Here is a 23,463-nt window from a genome sequence, read left to right on the forward strand (position 1 = left end):
GAAATTCCATTAGAGTATTAACCTGGAGACAGCTGAAGTAGTTATCCAGCTATATAAAACCGCTGACATCACTGTTGGAGGAGACGGCTCTGTCTCAGGGGAGACAGAAGCAGCAGATAGTGCTCCACCCCTGCTCCCAATCCTTCCACTGTGGTTCTGGATAGTGGAGACAAGGAATCAGCCCCAGCCAGAAGAGAAGCCTACCCCCAACGCTGGAAAGTCTGCAGACAGCTCTGAGAGAAAATGTAGGGTAGTGGTGGTTGAAGACTCTCTACTGAGAGGGGGATGGAGGAACCCATCTGTCGCCCTGACATGAAATCTTGGGAGCTGCTGCCTACCAGGGGCATGTATCCGAGACATTACAGAGGGATTGTTGAGGATTATCCAGCCCTCTAACTACTGCCCCATGCTACTTGTCCATGTGGGCACTAATGATACTGCAAGGTGTGATCTTGAGTAGATCAAGAGTTACTACAGGGTGCTGGGGGTACAGGTGAAGGAGTCTGGTGAGCAGGTGGTATTCTCTTCAGTCTTTCCTGTCAAAGGTAGGGGCCCAGGTAGAGACAGGTGCATCCTGGAAGTGAATGCCTGGCCGCAAAGATGGTGTCGCCAAGACGGCTTTGGCTTCCTTGAACACAGGATGCTGTTCCAAGAAGGACTGATAAGCAGGGAAGGGGTTCACCTTTGGAGGAAGGGGAAGAAAATATTTGTATGCAGATTGGCTAAGCTAGTGATGAGGGCTTTAAACTAAGTTTGATGGGGGCAGGTGATCAAAGCCTACAAGTAAGTGAAAAACATGGAGACCTCGGATATGTCTCAGAAATGGGAGGGAGCATGGGCTAGAATAGCAGAAATAAAGAAAGGATAAGGCAGAACTGGGGGGGGGGCAAAAATCAAATCAGTATTTTAGATGCCTACATACAAATGCAAGTAGTATGGGGAATAAGAAGGAAGAAATTAAAGTGCTAATAGATAAATACAAGTATCACATAGTTGGTATCAGACACGGTGGGATAATACACACGAGTGTAATATTGGTATAGAAAGGTACAGATTGCTTAGGAAGGACAGGCAGGGAAAAAAGGAGACACTGCCTTATATATTAAGAAGGTATATTCTTGGACTGAGATTAAGATGGAGATAGGAGACTGATTTGTCAAGTTTCAGAGTGGATGGATTTGAGAGTGGATGGCAGCTTGGGTGAAAGTGATCATGAACTCAGAGTTCATGATTCTAAAGAATGGTAGAAGGGAGAACAGCAAAATAAAGACAATAGATTTCAGAAGTCAGATTTTAGTAAACTCAGAGAGCTGATAGTTAAGGTCCCATGGGAAGCAAGACTGAGAGGAAAAACGACTGAAGACAACTGGCAGTTTTCAAAAAGACATAATTAAGGACACAAAAGCAAACTATTCCACTGTGTAAGAAAGAGAGAAAGTATGGCAAGAGGCTACCTTGGCTTAACCAGAAGATCTTACATGATCTAAAAGTCAAAAAGGAGTTGTATAAAAAGGGAAAACTAGGTCAAATTAAAAAGGATGAATATAAACAGACAACACAGGTATGCAGGGGCAGGATTAGAAAGGCAAAGACACAAAAAAGATCAATCTAGCTAGAGACAAAGGGTAACAAGAAAACACTCTACAAATATATTAGAAGCAAGAGGAAGACCAAGGACAGGGAAAGCCCATTGCTCAGTGAAGAAACAACAACAACAGGAAACTTAGAAATGGCAGAGGTGCTTAATGGCTTATTTATTTCGGTTTTCACAAAAAAGAGGGATGGTGACAGGATGCCTACCATAGTGAATGCCATTGGAAATGGGGTAGATTTAGAAAATAAAAAAAATGAACAAGTTAAAAATTACTTAGAAAAGTTAGATGTCTGCAAGTCACTAGGGCCTGATGAAATGCATCCTAGAATACTCAAGAGGCAGATAGAGGAGGTTTCTGAGCCTTTAGCTATCATCTTTGGATAAGAGTCATGGAAGTCAGGAGAGATTCCAGAAGATTGGAAAAGGTCAAATATAGTGCCTGTCTATAAAAAGGAAAATAATCCAGGAAACCACAGACTAGTCAGTTTAACTTCTATGCCAGGGAAATTAATGGGAGTAAGTAATGAAACAATTCATCTGCAAACATCTGGAAAATAAAAAGGTAACAGGTAACAGCCAGCATGGATTTGTAAAGAACAAGACACGTCAAACCAATCTGATCGCTTTCTTTGATAGGATAACAAATTTTGTGGATAAGGGAGAAGTGGCAGACGTGGTATACCTAGACTTTAGTAAAGCATATGATACGGTCTCACACGACCATCTTATCAAGAAACTAGAGGGATACAATCTAGATGGGGCCACTATAAGGTGAGTGCATAACTAGCTGGATAACCATTAATAAATACTCTCTGAGAATGGTTTACAGACATGCTGGAAGGACGTAACAAGTAGGGTTCCACAGGGGTCTGTCTTGGCACTGGCTCTGTTCAATAACTTCATTAATGATTTAAATGATGGCATAGAGAGTACGCTTATTAAGTTTGCAGATGATACCAAGCTGGGAGGAGTTGCAAGTGCTTTAGAGGACAGGGTCATAATTCAAAATTATCTGGACAAACTGGAGAAATGGTTTGAAGTAAATACGATGAACTTTAAATAAGGACAAATGCAAAGTACTCCACTTAGGAAGGAACAATCAGTTTCATACACATAGAATGGGAAGCGACTGTCTAGGAAGGAGTACTTCAGTAAGAGATCTAGGAGTCATAGTGGACTACAAGCTAAAGTAGGGGTCAACAGTGTGACACTGTTGCAAACAAATCATACATGATTCTGGGATGCATTAACAGGAATGTTGTGAGCAAGACATGAGAAGTCATTCTTCTCTACTCAGAGCTGATTAGGCCTTAATTGGTCTATTGTGTCCAGTTCTGGGCACCACATTTCAAAAAAGATGTGGAGAAATTGGAGAAGGTCCAGAGAAGACCAATAAGAATGATTAAAAGTCTAGAGAACATGACCCAGGAAGGAAGATTGAAAGAAATTGGCTTGTTTAGTTTAGAAAGAGAGAAGACGGAGGGGATAGGATAGCAGTTTTCAAGTATCTAAAAGGGTGTTACAAGGAGGAGGGAGAAATATTGTTCTCCTTGGCCTCTGATGACAGGACAAGAAGCAATGGGCTTAAATTGTAGCAAGGGAGGTTTAGGTTGGACATTAGGAAAAACTTCCTGTCAGGGAGTATGTCTACACTTGCACCGTCTTTCAAGAGAGGGATGCAAATGAAGACATTCGAAATTGCAAATGAAGCTGGGATTTAAATATCCCACGCTTCATTTGCATATTTGCGTTATGGCGCTATTTCAAAATAGCGCTATTTTGAAATAACAAGATGCAGTTATTTCAAGAGAAAACTCTTCTCTCAAAATAACCTTTATTCCTCATACAATGAGGTTTATCAGTTATTTCAAGAGAAGGGTTTTCTCTCGAAATAACCGTGTCTTAACAGCATCTGTTATTTCGAAATATCGTCATAACGCGAATATACAAATGAAGCACGGGATATTTAAATCCCGGCTTCATTTGCGATTTTGAATGTCTTCATTTGCATCCCTCTCTCAAAAGAGGGTGCAAGTGTAGACATATCCAGAGTGGCTAAACCCTGGAATAAATTGCCTGGGGAGGTAGTGGAATGTCCATCACTGGAAATATTTAAAAGCAGGTTGGACAGACATCTATCAGGGATGATACAGACAATGCTCAGTCCTGCCATGAAGACAGGGGACTCAAGGACCTCTCGAGGTTCATTCCAGTTCTAGTATTCTATGATTCTATTTCCCTGTTTGAGGTGAGAGCTCTGAAAGAGGGAATTACCAACCTGCTATTTGTGGATACCTCTGTTTTAAAACAGGTGCAAGCCTGCAAATCACATGAATTAACTATGAACATAGTTAAACTCCCAGACTGACATCACTGGGAATCCCTCTTCTAACAGGAACAAAACCTCCTAGATGCCAACATTTGCTACTACTTGGCAGAAAGAGGACATTCCATTTTGGATCCATGCATGAATACAACATTCCCCCTCTCTACGTTTGGAGAAAGTCCTTATTGAACACATGCTGTTTTTGGAATTCTCTGCTAATGAAACTAGAGCAGTTGCAGATGACAGCAGTCCTTAAGAATATCATTTCCTTCTTAATGAAACCAAACATGTTTTAGCATTTTTCGAAAAGATTAATCATATTTAAAACCAATTTGTGATACACCTCCCTCTTCTAGATAGTGATCCTGTCCCAAATAAAGTTCTATTTGGCATCACTAGCTTAAAAAAAACCCCCAGTACAATCATTTAACCAGAATATATGAGCTTTTGCCTAGATCCAATTGCTCAAAATAATGATGCTCTTTCCCTTAGGTATACGATAAAACTGTTGCAGTACCTGACCATTATTATTCAGCTTCCAGCGGGACAGAACATGCACAAGTCTAGTTTTTTATTTTTAAGAATATAATTATCTATATGGGTTCTTGTGAGCAGTTACAATATCAAACTACAGTACTATAAAGCTAACAGTCTCTACAGGACTATAAAGCTGACAGTCCCAGGCCCAATGCAGCATTTCAAAGGCGGAACACTGCGCAGCACTTCCGCCTTTGAAATATAGCAACAGCTGAGTGGGTTCTTGCTACATTTCAAAGCGGAAGCACCCTGATCAACTAAACAAATAGTCAATGGAAATTCCATCGACTATTCAATTAGTTGATTAATCTAATTTTAACATCTCTACTCCAAAGACAATAAACCTTGAATTGGCCCATATTATCATCTTGCCCATTTAGGATTACTTCCTAGAGCAATAGCAAGATGCTCACACACCAGGAGTCAAATTTCTCCTTAGGTTACATCTAACTAGTCCAATCATGATGGAGGGAGGGGGGTCAAATCAAAGAGCCCAAGCAGCTTTCATCCACCTACTGGGTGCTAGTTTAAACAACATCAATAATATTTCTCAACTAGTAATGTACATTGTTCTGAATTGTCACCTGTGTCAAACATGTATCTTTTAATCATATACATAAAAGGGCTCAGCATTAGTGATACCTAAGTCTGGTGTAGCCACTATAGTTGACTTGCTAGAGCCAGACGCTCCAGACGGCAAAGGCAACATAACTTTCAGAATGCATTCAATGTTTGCAGTTATACAAAAACACACACATTCATTTGATACTCAAATGCATTCTTTCCAAACTTTGATTCATAAAAAAAATCCTGATCATCCTACTGTTATTTAAATCCTCCACTAAGGAAAACATAGAAAGTGCATTTCAATTCAAGACATACTACTGAGTAAGAAATAGGATAGAATCCTCAAAATAGCCACAATAGGATAACTCCACAGGGGGGGGGGGAAAGGCATTTCAAAATTCTAAGCCCCCTCTCCTCCTATAAGTCAGCTTTGGAAAGTATATTCAAACAATTTTCCTTCCATAAGAAAGAGCAATGGGGACAGTTACACTACTGGACTTGAGTGCAGAAATTTTTCATGATCCCTTTACCCTCTCTTCTGAAAGGGATCTGGGCAATAGCACTGTCAAAGTTTGTTTAAAAAAAAAGCAGAAGTGGTCTTGTAAGGAATCACTTCATTTAAGTAAGGGCATCAACCCCCCAAATGAGAAATACAATTCATTTTGCTTCAATAGAAAAATAATCCTTTTGTGTATTTTATGAATCATGCAGCTCTTAAGAAAAAAGTAATCTTCTAAACTGTCTAATGTATACTTCAAAACGTTTATAAAATTAGAGGCTTATTTGGATATAAAGTGCATTAATTTCTCAGTATATTCATATATTATCAAATTACTATATCCATTCCCTGTCTTTACAAATGCCAGTGATTTTATTACCAGCTGCAAGATTGCAATTTGCATTCCCTCCCTCTCTAGCCTGAAGGCATTTCATTGAAAACGGAAGAGTGAGCTTCAGTTATTTCTGAAGACCATGCTTAAGTTTTGACTACAACAAACGTTTTGGACATGTACCAATTGGTATAATGTTATTGACTCACTGCTGGTCCAATCTACTACTTCATAAGCACTCTCTTTCAAAAGTGACTATATTTGGTCAGCTCATAGTATGTGCACCACTTAGCTTCGTGATTCCATTTTAAATATCACAAGGTAAGCTTTCTATAGGAGATGCCTGTATTGTACTGATTTACCTTAATCCTCATACAATTTTATCCATGAGAGTATTCTTAGAGTATTCTCTTTACTATGTAATGGTGAAAAATGTCTTCCCATAATATACTGGGCAGTCTGTCAGTTTCTCTATACGTAATAGTTCTAGGCACCAATAATAGATCCAAAATATGTAACTTAGCTCAATGTTCTCCTATTCATTAAATTTGCATGGCATCATTTACACTATACACATAATATTGGGGGGTTCAACATTTTAACCTCAATTTTTTTGTACACTTTCATTGAGAGAATTCCAAACACTCCTCTGTCACTGTTATTGAAAAACCTGCCTTTTCTCACACTTAAAACTGTGGGAAACCAGAGAACAATTTACATACACATACAAATTTTATTAAAGAATTAGTGTATTTACAGAGAAAGATCAGGAATTAAGATTTCAAATTCCAGTCTTCGCCACTCTACAGGATTCGCCACTCTAACTCCACTGATAACATCAGCTCCATTACAAAAATTCTCAGCTACTGGCTCTATTCACTAAAAAAAAAAAAAGTTGAGAATGAATACTGTATTTAGTTCTTTAGTAGTCATCTTATAACAGGCAACTTGTAGGGCTAAAACAGTTTGCCTTACAAATTGCTTTGTGCAATTTCTCTTCTCTCTTTTTTTTATTAAAGAAATTCATCTATTTGGGAAGGATTTTTTTATACTTCATCCAAATCCTTGGTCATTTTAGATTTCTGCAAGATAGAAGGAAAAATTAACACTTTAACTACGACCCTCTCACAGAATTTCAAAACCATCCTATTTTGCTGGTACTCATTGAGAATCAGTAATTCCACTCCCAATTCCGGAAAAGAAAAAGAAACTGGAAGTTAGCTACTACACGTGTGCAGTAGAAAGTTTTGTTTAGTCAGTGTGTGTACTTTGTGTAGTTTCTGCTATAATCAGCTCCTAAAATGGCCATAAGGTCTTAAAACAGTTCAGGTAAATTAATAAATGCACCTTTGTGGGCATGTGTAATTAGCTGTTTCTACACTTGAAGTCAGAATTTACAGTACCCCTACATTTCACACTCCTCTAAGAGTCCAATGAGTAAGGGTGCATCTACATTGCACCATTTCGAGATAACTAGCGTTCCTTCGAAATAACAATGTGAGCATCTACTCAGGCATTGTTATTTTGAAAATTTCGAAGTAATGGACGGTTTATTCCAAAATCTCTAAACCTCATTCTACAAGAAATAATGCCTATTCCGAAATAGCTATTTTGAAATAAGGCATGTGTAGACACTCCACTGATGATTTTTGAAATAGCCCCTCACCACGGCCTTCTGTTATTCCTCCCCAGTGCCTCCTGAGGCTCTAAATCGAAATAGCACAACTATATGAGGCAAGCCTGCCTCAGACTAACTTTGAGCCTTCCCTGCAGCGTAGACAGGCTATTTCAAAATAAACTATTTTGGAATAACTATTCCAGAACAGTTTATTTCAAAATAAGCATGTAGTGTAGACATACCCTTAAGGTACTTAACTCACTAAGAAAGTACGGTAGCTTTAAAAGTTCCAATCTTCAGTATTTTGAGCAGTGTGAGTGTTTGTGCTGCCGCCTTAGGTATGTTTAAGAAAACGAGAAAATTAAAAGGAAAAAAAGTGTTAATCAGCTTGCACAGCCACATCCTTTAGCCATTACTCACCTGAGTAGTATTAGTCCCATTGAAGCCAGGAATAAAAGAGACCTAAAGTGAGTAATGGCTGCAGGATTAGAAATATGGTCAGCAAAAAATAATTAAATATAATTAAATAATTGATGAAAATAAATAAATGTGCAGTTAAATGTTGCTGTTGGAACAATAAGTTGACCACATGAAACCTCTTGAATATTTTATTGTATACAGCTCAAGATAGTCAAATATCAAACTACACGGTCCAGTAACACAGGCTTTGCAAAGTGAAAGAGTTAAAGCTGCTACTGGAACCTTAACTGATGCATTTGCTCACTTTGGGTAATTTATATTGAAAACTTCAATGATGGATTGATGCCTTCTCTTGAGCTCTCTCTCGTTTTGTTGTGGTATTTGAGATTGAATAATAACAAAAAGAAAACCCCAAAACCCCCAAAGCATTTTATTGTTCTAATGTTCCAGGCAGAGAAAGTAACTTTCTTCACTAAGTCTTCAGTTTCAGCCAAATATAACAGAGAATAGATTCCTGAAACTTTCAGGTATCTAGTTACAATTTAAATGTGCCACTTAATAAACATTCTAGGCAGAAGTATTAGAGTCACAGACTCCACGCTTTTCCCTTCTTTATGCTCATGCAATGGGTCATTTCACACCCTTTCACTTTAGATTTAGGGTAATTTTGAGGACTGCCTTTTTACTGAGTTTTTATGCAAAGTGACTTCATGTGACAATCACTATGAAAATCTGCTGCTGTGGTTCAGCCAATTCTAGAGAGAGTTTAGCTGAACCCTTCCTGTGTGTGAGCTGGTGAATTTGCTTGTCAGAACCTATGCCAAATCTCTATCTGTAAAGTCACAATACAAATGCCAAATATTTATCATCATTGTAAGTATATAAAAATCTTATATTTTTGGTATACAAAACAAAGAGGACTATAAAAGCCCATTTTTAAATTATATATATATATATATATATATATATATATATAAAGCAACCTATAGCTCCGGACAGCAGACTTTCAGTGTGTGAAAATTCATAGCTGTGGTGTCCAAAAATAGTAAAATGTCAATTAAGACTATTACAAGCTCAGCTATTCTATTCCTGTAATGTAGGGATCTGGAGCTCATGTATTTATGAAATGTAGTTTTCCAAATATCACTAATTCAAGTCCCAGTAACAAAAATATAAGATTGCTACAATTGGAGAAAAGTCATAGTATAAATCCTTCAGGTCCTGAATTACGTCTTAGCCACCTGCTAACCAGAAGCAGACAGAAAAGGTTCATAGATTTTTAAGGCCAGAAGGAATATTTGTCCTTATCTACACTGGCAATTTGTCATCAAAAAAGAATTTTTTTAAGCAACAAAAGCCAGAGAGCATTCACATTGCAATGTGACAAAACACGTGACAAGTGCCCAGTTTTGATGACAAAAAACATCCACCTCCATGAGGGACTTCTCTCCCCCCCCTTTCAACAATCATGTACTATGTACTACAGTAGGGTTTTTTACTTGAACTCCAGCATGTTTCTCACAATGCTCAATTAGCCACTATGGCCAGCACTTTAAACTCTGCTGCTCTGTAGCCATGTAGATAGGTAAAGAGAAGTACCCCTCCAACCTGAAAACCCTGGGAACTTTAAAACCCATTTCCTGCTGTCTGGCTCATTTTGTACTGGTTCTCATGGCATTTTTGCAGGAGAACACCCAAAATGCTCTCCTGTTTGGAGCACCACAGAGCTTTTAGATCTTATCAGCATGTGGGGTGAAGAATCGTTGCGACCACAGCTGTGAGTGACCCATAGGAATTGTGACAGGAATGGTCACATTTCTCAAGCCCTTTATGTGAAGGGGTACAATCGCCACACCCTACAATGCAGAGCCAAGATAAAGGCACACCAGCAGGCAAACAACCGGTCTGGTGCTGCACCCAAAACATGCCATTTATATAAATAAAAGTGGACACAATCCTGGGTGGGTACCCCATGTCCACAGCCAAGGAAAGTGTGCACAAAAAATGTGCACACTTCCCATAGCACAGAATCAGAAACTGTGGCATGGGGTGGTAAATTGTTGTGTATTGCAGTGGAGTGGGACGGGGGCAGGTGGCAGTGCAGGAAATCGCTCTTGCAGCCAGCGGTGAAGGGGGAGGAGAGCAGAGGGCAACTGAAGGCTGTTTTTTCTGTGAGCTGGCTAAGCCCTGCCTGCGTCTGTATTATGTCCAAACAGGGTGTTGATGTACACAGAGATACCAATAGAACTGTGCTGAGAAACGGTGTTCATCTTTTTCAGATGTACTTATTCATTTCCTCACAGAGATTCCATCACAGGGCTGCCATTTTCCCACTGCTGCGGTACGACTCTCCCAAACTATTCCTCAAACTGTGCTGCCAGAACCAATGCAGCACAGAGTCTGGCTGCATAAGGAGCAGGATGTCCCCTGCTCAAACCTAGAACCAGAGCCCAGGTTTCTCTGTTAACCTTCAGCAGGGATAGATCAGCCAGAATAATGGCAGTTTGTGGACAAGTGTAAGATTATTACAAACTGCTTCCATATACATCTGCTGCACAAGCATGGACTGTACTCACTCTTCCCCCCCCCCCACCTTTATAACTTACCATGATTAGAATGTCTGGAGAGTTCTGTGTTTATCTCTAGGATAACTAGTAAAAGTTACCAGTTTTGTTCAGCGATGTGCATGTTAGTGAAATGTTACAATCTTTATCATGAACTAGCAGGTGAGGTTTGTCGTTGACTGGGCATAGATTAAACTTAAAGGAAAGATCAAGAAATTAAATACATGTAATAAAAATTATATTAACGTGATTGCAGAAGGAAGTAAAAACAGTTTTAAATTTGTAGGATTTCAACTTCAAACATTACTCATTTTATTGAAGAACTACCATACATAGCATATTTGAATTAGAAACACGTAAAACTTCCCATTACTCTTTCCGCAATTAATTTGAATTATTTTGTGATTTGTAACAGTAAAAATTTGCTTTGCACTAAAATGAAAGTTGAATAGGGGACTCAATTTTAATTTTGTTAGCAAATATTTTTATGAATTCTAATCATAATAGTCACGAATTTTTTCCAATGAAAAAAGAAAAAATTATTTAAACCTTTCACCCTGCATATTCCGCTGTAAAAGTAGAGGAGTCAGCTAATTTAAGTGGCAGGATTTTTGTGCAAAATTTAGTATCTGTAGGTAATCACAAGTTATGACTTTATTTTGCACAAACTAATAAAAAAAATCTATAGTTTATAGTACAGTCACTATTATTAATGGTTATTTTTCCAAACCAGAACTTGAAGTCAGCATGCTTCCTCGCAGACAGACTTGGGCCACCTCTTCGCTTCCTGGAAGATCAATGCTGTGGTGGTCGAGTTTCCGGAGTTTGATTTAGTGGGTCAAGTAAAGACCCACTAAATCAAATGCCGAGGACACTCCTGCCCACACCAGAACTCCTACTCTTTATGAGGAATTAGGGAAATCAACAGGATGTTTCTCCCATTGACCAATCACTGTGGAGATGCTGCTGAAGGTTGAACTAAGGTACCTCGAGTCCAGCTACGCAATTAACATCTTTATTCGACCTTCCAGGTAAGTACAGACCAGGCCTCCATCAACTAAGGAAAAAACCTCAGAGGACAAGGGAGAATCTGGTCAATGATGAGCTTCAGCATTCAATGCTTCCAAAAGAGAAAAGGGAGCAAAGGAGGACTAGGGAGATGAAAGCCAGAACAGAAACCACTTGAGCGCATGCTAAAGCTCATGGAAGACCATTGAGATGCTGAAGTGTCTTATCAAGATCAAGAGCTAACAGAAACAAAGGCTTCATTGTCATAGCAACCTTCCCTCTATGCCCACATATCCATTTTCACAATCATTTTTTTTTCCTCAGCACATTCTACTCCCCATCAAAGCAGCTGTGACTGACAGCTGGATGTTAACATCATTGTGAGGTTTTCCAATAACCCTTACCAGGGCTTGACGAATGGCGGCAAAAACCGCTCACCAGTCCCGTTCTCCGCATGCACAAGAGCCACATTGCGCATGTGCGTGCCACGAATGAACGGGACACATGGCTGAAATCTACTCGCTCCGGGCGAGTAGATTGGTATTATTTGTCGAGCCCTGACCCTTACTATTCCTTACCACTGAGCTTCCTGATTGAAAGACATCAAAGACAAAGGTGATACAGGTTTCTGAGAGTTTATTTTGTGATACAACCCATACCAATTACTCTGGCCCCTGTGGAAGCCTGTAATATCCCTTGTTTTCATAGGAATGCCTCTCTCAGGATAAGCCATGGGATGAGGCAGGGAAGCATCCTCATTGTCAAAGTGGTTCCTCAGAGCTTCCCTGCTACTGATGATCACTCTATAGGCTCCTCTTACAGCACGAGTGTCTGGCTGTTCAAACTAAGAATGTTAAATTGCACAATTAGTCAATAGGCTCGGGAGCCACCTATGCTGCAGTTCTGCATTTTAAATGTAGTAAGAGCTGGGAGACTTACCTGCTTGACTCCCAGCCAGCAGCCTTCTCAAGCAAACTCCCTGCCTGCCTCGCCCCTGCTCTGGCTGAAGGGGTGATGTGGTTTTTGAACAGTTACGAGACTGAGGGGAGGAGGAAGGGTGCTTTGCAAGCTGTCTGACGACAGCCTGCTCCCATTGACTGGAAAACCAATGATGGGATTGTACTAGGGGTGGGAGCAGCGCATGAAGGCTCACAGCTGTTCAAACAAAGCCCTTTAGCAGCTTCTCTCAGCAGCATGTGCGCGAGGCGGTCAGGCAGGGAGTCTGCCTGAGGCTCCCAGCTGTGTCCATAGGCTGGATCCGGCAGGTTGGATCCAGCTTGTGGAGGGTATTTCGCCAAGGCCTGGTTTAGCTTGTTGTTGAACCACTCTTACTGCTGTCCAGGTGCCCCGTGTAAGGCTTCATGAGTCAGAGTTGTAAGGGATAAGCCATAGGGCTGTCAACGTGTAGACAACTACACTATTAACCGATAAGCCTAGGCTTATTGGTTAATCTTGTTGACTACACACACTCTCCCAACCCTTTCCGCCTCTGTATCAGAGGCAACAGTGCAGAGGATGAGGGGGACAAGTGGGAGCCCACTTGAAAGTGGGCTCCCCATGTGTGCTGACTCTGGAGACTCACCTGTCCCTCCTTGCTGCCTCCTACAGAGGCGGGGGAGGGGAAGAAGCAGGAGCCAGTACTGAGGGAGCCAGCTTCAAAGTCGGTTCCCCCCCAGCACCAGCTCCACAGTGCACCTACCCCCCTCTCCGTGCTGCTGCTTCCATCAAAGACACAAGCACTGAGAAGGGGTGGGGAAGGCTACCACGAAGCAGCCCCTGTCTGCGGGGAGGGGAAGGGTGGGTCTGAGCTCTCTGTGCCCAGAGTCTGCTCCAGCATTCCAAGGAGCAGCCTCTGTCTGTGAGCCTGGGCCTGCCGCAGACAGGGGCTGCACCTCGGTAGCAGCCCCTGTCCGCAGGTGTCCAAGCTCCCAACGGGCAGCTCCGCCTCTGTCTGTGGGAAGCATGGACCCACCATGGTGTAGCCAGACAGGAACCCCCTTGTAACATCCATTTTTGCTTGCCTGGAGCATACAGGGCACACAGAGCAGAAGGCCCAGGCTGTGTGACCGTGAATGGCTGTAAACAGAGATACGCCAATTGCTGACCAAGAGGCTGCCAAGGAGTGCCCTTGACTCAAACCCATATTGATACGAACACACATCCATCCGCGGGGGGAGGAATCTCTCGCCCAGTAAAAAAATGTCTAGTGCTCACAATTTAGTTATCTCTCTTGCAAGTGTAAATTAACTTGAAACTTGCTTGTAAGAACTGGCGCCACAAAACGGACCAGTAGAATTCGGCATCTTAGATAAGAAAGAGAATACGGGCCCCCAGGGGTATAAAGATAGGTCCAGCAGCGCATTTTCTCTGAGTGTCAATCTACCATCTATCTGCTGGTCGGGTTTGGTGTTTGATCTCCCGAGGTTCCAAGGGGACGCCCACCTCGTATTCGTCTTTCCTAGGAATTGAGAGACCGGCCCTGGCCTGACACGCTGGAGTCGAGAGGCACAGAAAGGGGTAAAAATTGTACCTGGATGTGGTCCTTTGTTTAAGTATATATATACATAGACTTAGAGCTCTTTAAAGATTAAGCTGTCACTTGGTACCATTATTTCTATTTTCTATCTTTATTTTCTTTGTAACCATTTTTTTAAAATCTGTATTTGTTAGCATTTAAGAAATAGAGCAATAGCCATTGTAACCATATGCTTTTATAAGTCTTTTAATAAACCTGTAACTGTTTAAGCTTTAACCTGACTCCTTCAGTTGCTGTAACAGAACCAAGCACAATTTAAAAGAACTTCAGCCGGTCATAAAAGGGACAGACATAAGGAGAGCTTGGGCGTTTGGATCTGTGTCACTCCCAGGTGACAAGATCCGTTGGGGCACCTTTCCAGCCTTTCCCAGGCTGCCCGCTGCGAAGGAACCCCTGTGTTCTAGCAGTTAAAATCTAAGGTGTAATAAGCTCTTTCTATATAACGGGGCGTCTGTTGGCCTGCTGGCCACCCTCTGCGACGGGACCCCGGTCCTAGCAGTAAAGACACGGACGTTAAACCTTTTCTCGGAAGCATACACACACACACTGCCCTGACCGTCGGCTGACAGAATTGGCGTAGTCGGCAGGATTGTGCTATTGGTTCAAATACAGCAGCATGAAGCCAGTCACGATTGACATGGATTTTAACTGTATAGAAAAGGAGTTTGCCCGAGAGGGATGGGGCAACCCTAAGTGGGATAAAGAGATGTTAAGGAAAGGCGCTTGCATCTGGCTGTTAAAGGGTGTGTGGCAAGCAGCCTGCTCTAGCTACTGGAACTTAGAAACAGAGCTGATAAAGGTGCAGAGAGAGAGATACAAACTCTGGGAGCAATGCCAGAACCTGGATACCCGGGTGCGAACCCTAAATAAGGACATGGAGCACCTTCAGGAACGGCTCCTCCTGAGGCTAGAGAGGGGAAGGAGAAAGTAATTAATGGAGAAAAATGAGCTTTTGGAGCTGGCTTTAAAACTTTGCTGGCTCAAACCCCCGCTCTCCCGCCTTCCACTGTAACCAAGATAATACAGTACCGCATTCCAGCCGAAGCTATGGCTCCGGTCTGTGAACTAATTAAAGATCTGGAAAAACGGGGAATCTTAATTTGTACCTACTCCCCGTATAATTTGCTCAGGAAGCATGCTCGCTGGAAATGAGTCCCCCCCCCCCATGAGGAAGCTCTGAGAGACAGCTGATAATGAGATACGCACTTATCAGTCTATGGGTCCGATTCACCTGAATGCCCCATTTCATTTGTACCTTACTGTGGGAAACACAGAGATGTCCTATGCCTTATGGCAAGAAGGAGAAACTGTACCCCGCCGCCCCATACAGTTTGGCTCGAAGTTATGGCAGAGGTCACAGTTAAATTACACGCTTTATGAAAAGTGCTTTTGACAGCCTACACAGCACTAAGGGAAACAGAGGAGCTAACCCAAGCTCAAGCCATAACACTTCACACTCCTCTCCCAATCATTAAGCCCATATTGGAAGGAAAGGAGTTGCCACCAGGAATAGCCCAAAGGAAAATGACTGTCCAAAGAATGAGCTCTATATACTGTCACTTTATTTTGTAGGTTTCAAATGAACTAGTTTTATTTTGTTTTGGATTATGTCCTCTTGCTTAAAATTGCAAACAGACAATGCACAAATTGGTTAGTGCTTCTGTTAGGCATTCAACTTTTAAGGTTAAATTTGCTCTCTAAGAAAACCAAGTTATTGTTTTAAGAAATTCAAACTCTGAAACTTCATTGTGTCTATGTTCAAGGCTGAGTTGATAACACTTTTAGCTTGCTCTCAGATCCAAGGTTGTAAGTGGGTGCAGACTGCCTGTCTGTTCTGAAGAGGTTTGAAACCAACTGTCCCTCATAAGTAAGCCTGTAACATTGTACATATGATTCTTTTCAGGAAAATAAAAGCTTTTTGCTTGCAGGAACAGTAACTGGCCAACCAACACCTTGTGCTAAGGAAAAGCACTATAGCTTTACACATTAAGCCTGATCTGTGGTACAAGAGGGAAACTGAGGCATGCCACTGTTGGGGAAGGCTAGCAACTCTAGAGGTAATTCGAGGGAGTGGAAGGTCACGAGTACCGATGAAGCGCCCTTGTTCTCGTAAAGTTATAGCTCACTCGCCCATGGAAGTGGTAAGGAACTAGCTGTAACCGATTCCCCTAGCAGATCTTAGGCAGTATTTTAAGTTATAATAGACCACCCCGACGGGGGTAGAAATGTTTTCTTGTCTTTCAGATCATCAGAAAGCGCTGGTGCCAGCTGAAGAAAAACAACAAACAACAACGACAAAAAACCATGGTTCTGTGTCATGACACAATAAGTTTGTGTTCTGTCCAAGTTTGTCTTGTGTGTCTTAATTGTAACACGAATTAAAAATATTGTTGTGTGTAAGATATTGTTTTAATGAAAGGATACTCTGAGTAAAGCAGAAGCATGAATTTAAACCAACAAAATTAATAATTGGGCCCAATCAATTGGCAACTGTAAACTTAGTCAATTGGCAACTTTAAACTTTAGTGAAAGGATGATAGTTTAGTAATTGTTTAGGCTAGGAGAATGTTAACAATGTCTCCACAGGTGAATAAAGAAGAAACTGGAAAGAAGCAAGGAGTGCATCACGTGAACAGAAAAACTGGGAGTGAGGTACCAGCCCTCTCCCCCACCAGATTAGTTTTGCTTTAATAGCTCTAGAGCGCCAGAGATAATAAGAAATCTATAAGAAACAACACAGGCAAGTGGGACATCAGCATATTTAAGTAAAGATGCCCACAACAATGAGGAAACTAGTAACCTCACCATTGCAATAACAGCTACTTGCCCTGCTACTCACTGGTGCCTGATGCCTTAAAAGGCCTCAAGAATTATAGAATTGCATGAGTTATCAGTTAAACATCTGTGAACCATGCTTGGTCCTATAAGAAGAAACAGTGACTCTAGTCAACGTAACCTCCTTCAAGTCACATATATAGAACAAATACACGCTAATGGCAATGAGAATACACGGCCTTGGGCCGCCCCTCATTCACACAGAATCATTTTGTTTATTGTAACAACATGAACACTACGAGGACAAAGAATACACAGTCCTCTGAGTTAAAGTTTGTGTAGAATTTTGTGGGAAAGAAGCTAAACACTGACATCAGGCCACTGAAGTTGGACCTACTGACTCCCACTGGGGCTTACCACTTAAAGCCCAGACAAGGTAACCCCTGAGGCATGGCTGTCATTTGTTAAACAATGGCCATTGCTAACTTGCTTTTATTTAGATATTATTAACCAAGACCTTGAGGACAAAATAAAAGCCTCCTAATTGTGAATTGTGCCCTGAACAGACCCCTGTCCCAGAACCAGGACAACTGTCACTAGTCCTTACCTTAGTGATGTTCCACACTGGTATAGACCAGCTGTGTGCTAGACTGGCTAATCAAATTGGCAAGTGCCTAATTAGGCAACGACGGGGCTTAACAGATACAATCGCAGATTAGTTTGAGCCTGGAAACTCTGTCAGCAACACTTATGCCATAGCCCAGAAATTGTATAGAATACAGGCTGGTAGATGCAGTAATATCCAGTGCCTGTAAAGGCCTACACACCAGCCAAGCCAACCAAGTGATCCTAGATAGTTTGAAGGATCTGTCCAGCTCTGTGTCCACTTCACTAGATCTAACCAGATATTTGGACCAGAGACTGATTAGATTGTTAATTAATGGAACTAAATTAAATTAGGAAGCCAGTATTGAAGAATAGGATAGCTTTGACCACCCAGCCCTTATGGTGATGAGTCCCCATCTCCCCCGTGCCTACCCATGGGAGTGGGGAAGTAAAGAATCCATGAGGACCCAAAGGCCCATAGATGGCAAATAAGAAAACAGATTAGATACTGTGGTGCAAAGATTAAACAATCGGCAGACCCCTACGGGCAGTCCGATCAGTAAGAGATTTCTTCCCTACAGGGAGAACCTCTCCTAGCCACACTGTGCCACTCAAAGATTCTAAATATGCACCTGAAGACACTGTAGTAATCAAACACCCCAGTTTAAGAATGCAAACCTACGTACTGCACTCCTACAAGGGAAAAGGAGTCTGGACCACTGCAGATGCTGGGCTAACACCAATAACCACTACTGAGGCTTGGATTGTATCCAAGACCGGCGAACTTTTTTGTTTTATTACAGGAAACTGAGGCAATGGCCCTGAACAGTGCTCCAGTGGGATGTATCCCTCCCAGCGCTGGTGTGGATCCAGGAAACCATCATGAACTTTTTGTATATATACGGCTTGCTGTTGCAGTGCTTGCAATCGCTGTTGTTATAGACTGAACTATAGAAAAAGAAACCTAAGCTGAAGCAAGACATGGTACTCCAACTCGCCATGGTCTTCTTCCTCATCCCAACTGCTACTGCTGTACCAGAACACCTTACTTAACTCCTCTACTGGACTGAGAATCGAGTTTGTCCCTCTCAGCCCAAAACAACTGATGGAACAAGAGTGACATCTTCCAATGGAGACCGGTATGGTTCGATAACAGCGACCACCGCAATCCTCAAAATAACTTTGGGGGGAGGCAAAGGAAGTGGCAATGGATGGTATAGGGTAAGACATGCTGTAACTAAGAATGTAAACATCTCATGGCTAAATTGTTTAGCCCAAGAGCTAGAATTTTCCCTAACTCCATTTTTTTTACACTCTGTTATAACCACTGCTCTAACCACTGTAATTTTTGTAATCATTTTCTGCATAGCTCTATGTATTGTGCAATGCCTAGTTAAAGCAGCTACCTTTTTTGTGCACATTCGATATACAGCACTAGGAAAGGACCCTAGCCAATTCCTAGATCCTGAACCTTCTATTCCGGCCATCGGGCACTTCTAGATTCCCCCAAGGTGGGCAAGAGGTGCTGGTATCACCGCCATCTTGTATCCTGGGATGTGGTGTGTCGTATCAGGGGGTGGAATGTAGCCAGACAGGAACCCCCTTGTAACATCCATTTTTGCTTGCCTGGAGCATACAGGGCACACAGAGCAGAAGGCCCAGGCTGTGTGACCGTGAATGGCTGTAAACAGAGATACGCCAATTGCTGACCAAGAGGCTGCCAAGGAGTGCCCTTGACTCAAACCCATATTGATACGAACACACATCCATCCGCGGGGGGAGGAATCTCTCGCCCAGTAAAAAAATGTCTAGTGCTCACAATTTAGTTATCTCTCTTGCAAGTGTAAATTAACTTGAAACTTGCTTGTAAGAACTGGCGCCACAAAACGGACCAGTAGAATTCGGCATCTTAGATAAGAAAGAGAATACGGGCCCCCAGGGGTATAAAGATAGGTCCAGCAGCGCATTTTCTCTGAGTGTCAATCTACCATCTATCTGCTGGTCGGGTTTGGTGTTTGATCTCCCGAGGTTCCAAGGGGACGCCCACCTCGTATTCGTCTTTCCTAGGAATTGAGAGACCGGCCCTGGCCTGACACGCTGGAGTCGAGAGGCACAGAAAGGGGTAAAAATTGTACCTGGATGTGGTCCTTTGTTTAAGTATATATATACATAGACTTAGAGCTCTTTAAAGATTAAGCTGTCACTTGGTACCATTATTTCTATTTTCTATCTTTATTTTCTTTGTAACCATTTTTTTAAAATCTGTATTTGTTAGCATTTAAGAAATAGAGCAATAGCCATTGTAACCATATGCTTTTATAAGTCTTTTAATAAACCTGTAACTGTTTAAGCTTTAACCTGACTCCTTCAGTTGCTGTAACAGAACCAAGCACAATTTAAAAGAACTTCAGCCGGTCATAAAAGGGACAGACATAAGGAGAGCTTGGGCGTTTGGATCTGTGTCACTCCCAGGTGACAAGATCCGTTGGGGCACCTTTCCAGCCTTTCCCAGGCTGCCCGCTGCGAAGGAACCCCTGTGTTCTAGCAGTTAAAATCTAAGGTGTAATAAGCTCTTTCTATATAACGGGGCGTCTGTTGGCCTGCTGGCCACCCTCTGCGACGGGACCCCGGTCCTAGCAGTAAAGACACGGACGTTAAACCTTTTCTCGGAAGCATACACACACACACTGCCCTGACCGTCGGCTGACACATGGACAGGGGTGCTGTCGCCCTGCACTGCAGCCTCTGATAGAGGCAGCAGCACAGGATGGCAGGGGGCTCCCCAGGAGTGGGGCTGCAAGTGCACTGGCTGCCGGCCCCTCCTCTGGGGACTACTGAATAGTCAAGTAACTGCTAACACTTCATGTGGTTGCATGACTCTTCAATTACATGTTAACATCCCTAGTAAGCTCGGTCACGTAGAAACACTATGAGACCCTCAGCTATCTCTTAAAAATCTAGGATAAAAGTTACCTGGAACTGCTGCTTTTAAAATGTCTAACTGATAATTGCTGTTTAGCATTACTGGAAAGTATTTAATCATATGATACTTGTACACAATTTCCTCCCTCTTTCCCCAACTCTCCGTCCCGTGAATGTGGGTAATCTGAGCCTGGGAGGGGTGTGTGGCGAAGCTGGCGTGAGTGTTCTCCCTCAGTGAGTCACACCTGGAATTCTCTTCCCCATCTAGGTAGTAGTGCAGTGCAGTACCCAGGGAAACTGAGGCACACACACAGGGTTACAACAGGACAGTAGAAATAACATGAATCAAAAAGTGAACAGAGTAAATATAACCCCTACCGTATTTTCCGGCATATAAGGCGACTGCACGTATAAGACAACCCCCTAATTTTTTAGTTAAAAGATAGGGTTTCGTCTTATACCCCAGCACCCCTCCGCCTCCTTTGCTCCTGGTGTCCCTGGTCTGCTGGAGACGGTCCCCATCAGACCAGAGGCACCGGGAGCAAAGCCTCTGAGGGCGCCCCGGCAGCGGGAGAGCCCCACCGCGCCTGGGCTGCCTCGCCGCCGGAGCCCCTCCGCGGCTTTGCAAAGCTTCGGGGGAAGCCGGCGGGGGGGCATCCCAGGCGCGCCTGGGCTGCCCCGCCGCCCGAGTCCCTCTGCGGCTTTGCAAAGCCTCGGGGGAAGCCGGCGGCGGGGCAGCCGAGGCGCGCCTGGGCTGCCCCGCCGCCTGTACAACCGGCGTATAAGACGACCCCCGATTTTTGGGGGATGTTTTTTAACATCAAAAGTCATCTTGTACGCCGGTATATACGGTACTTTATCACAGTTTCCAGATGAGGGTGGATTAAATATACACTAGGGATGTAAGTGACTAGTCGACTACCTGATAAGCATATGCACAAAGCCTGGTAAGCATATGACTCGACTAGTCCCCCCCGCTTGCTGCCCCATCAGAGAGAACTCTCTCTGTGGGGGAGGAAGAGGTGTAGCAGGAGGACCGGGCATGAGCTGGTAATCAACTGATTACTGGCTTGCGCCCAGTCCCAGACATTGCCCCTCTGCTTTTTAAATGTATTAAGAGATGCCTTATCCAGCCCCTTTTAGGCACCCCCTGCCAGGGTCTTTAACATTAGCAGCAAAACCAAGCTTTTTGTCCAATTTCACAAGCTAGGAGAAGCTGTGAACAGAAGAGCACTGGGGGCTGCCTCTATAGCCTTAATAAGAGATTTGCTTGATAAATTATAGGTATGACCTGAAGCTGTAAAGCAATAATTTAGATTACGGATACAAAATTTCAAAAGCTTCTGCATAAAGTAGTTTAACTAGGAGTGACCTTAAAACACAAGTCAGCATAAGACAGAAATCTGTGATAAGTATGACTGAACTGCTGACAGGTAACCACAAACTACTGTTCCAATCAATTTATGCAAGTTTGGTTATTATAGGATAGGAACAACAGAAACATAGAATGCTAGAACTGGTAGGGACCTCGAGAGATTATCAAGGCCAGCCCCTACCCTCACGGCAGGACCAAGCGCTGTCTAGATCATCCCTGACAGATGTCTATCCAACCTGCTCTTAAATATCTCCAGTGAAGGAGATTCCACAACCTCCCTATCAACTTATTCCAGTGTTTAAACACCCCGACAGGAAGTTTTTCCTAATGTCCAACTAAACTTCCCTTGCTGCAATTTAAGCCTATTGCTTCTTGTCCTATCATCAGAGGCCAAGCACGGAGAACAAGTTTTCCTCCCTCCTCCTTGTAACACCCTTTTAGATACAGGCAGTCCCCGGGTTACATGGATCCGACTTACATCGGATCCCTACTTACAAACGGGGTGAGGCAACCCCGCACTAGCTGCTTTCCGCCAGCAGACCAGGGAGACGCGAAGCTAGCGCTCCCCCTCCCCCAGCAGACCAGAGAGATGCGGAGCGGCTTTTCTCAGCAGACACCTCAGCTTGAGAATAAAGGACTGAGGGAAGTGAGGTGTGGGAGAATAAAACTGAGCTCTGGAGAAATGTTTGGCCAGAGTTTCCCCTACAATATGTACCAGTTCCAACTTACATACAAATTCAACTTAAGAACAAACCTATAGTCCCTATCTTGTACGTAACCCGGGGACTGCCTGTACTTGAAAACTGCTATCATGTTCCCTCTCAGTCTTCTCTTTTCTAAACTAAACAAGCCTAATTCTTAAAGTCTTCCCTCATAGGTCAAGTTTTCTAGGCCTATAATCATTTTTGTTGCTCTTCTCTGGACCTTCTCCAGTTTCTCCACATCTTTCTTGAAATGTGGTGCCCAGAATTGGACACGATAGACCAATTAAGGCCTAATCTGTGCAGAGTAGAGCGGAAGAATGACTTTGCATGTCTTGCTCACAACACTCCTGTTTATGCATCCCAGAATCATGTTTGCTTTTTTGCAACAGTGTCACACTGCTGACTCATATTTAGCTTGTCGTCCACTATGATCCTTAGATCCCTTTCTAGACAGTAAACCAATTGTTCTTGCCTAAGTGGAATATTTTGCATTTTTCCTATTAAATTTCATCCTATTTACCTCAGACCATTTCTCTAGTTTGTCCAGATCATTTTGAATTATGACCCTATCCTCCAAAGCACTTGCAGCCCTTCCCAGCTTGGTATCATCTGCAAACTTGATGAGCCTACACTCCATGTCATCAATTAAATCACTGATGAATATATTGAACTGAACCAGTCCCAAAACAGACCCCTATGGAACCCCACTTGTCATGCCCTTCCAGCATGATTGTGAATCATCAATAAGTACTCTCTGAGAACGGTTATCCAGCCAATTATGCACCCACCTTATAGTAGCCCCAACTAGGTTGTATTCCCTAGTTTATTGATAAGGTGGACATGCGAGACCATGTCAAAAGCTTTACTAAATTCTTGATATACCACATCCAGCACTTCTCCCTTATGCACAAAACTTGTTATCCTAATAAAGAAAGTGATCAGATTGATTTGACATGATTTGTTCTTTACAGATTTGTACAGCAGAAATTGAATGCAAGACTGCCTTAGAAACTACTCATCAAGATGCTAGTAAGTTTGAGGTAACAAATATATTAACCTACAATAGAAGACTACCCCAACA

At 42.6% G+C, this 23,463-nt stretch overlaps 1 protein-coding gene across 2 annotated transcripts in view; it reads right to left on the reverse strand.

The window, feature by feature from the left end:
• UBTD2 (ubiquitin domain containing 2) overlaps positions 1-23,463 on the reverse strand; it is a 144,220-nt gene that overhangs the window by 99,104 nt on the left and 21,653 nt on the right. The gene's annotated exons all lie outside the window — the stretch shown is intronic.

The sequence above is a fragment of the Pelodiscus sinensis genome, chromosome 16, assembly GCF_052426305.1.
Source record: "Pelodiscus sinensis isolate ZL-2025 chromosome 16, ASM5242630v1, whole genome shotgun sequence".
NCBI lineage: Eukaryota > Metazoa > Chordata > Testudines > Trionychidae > Pelodiscus > Pelodiscus sinensis.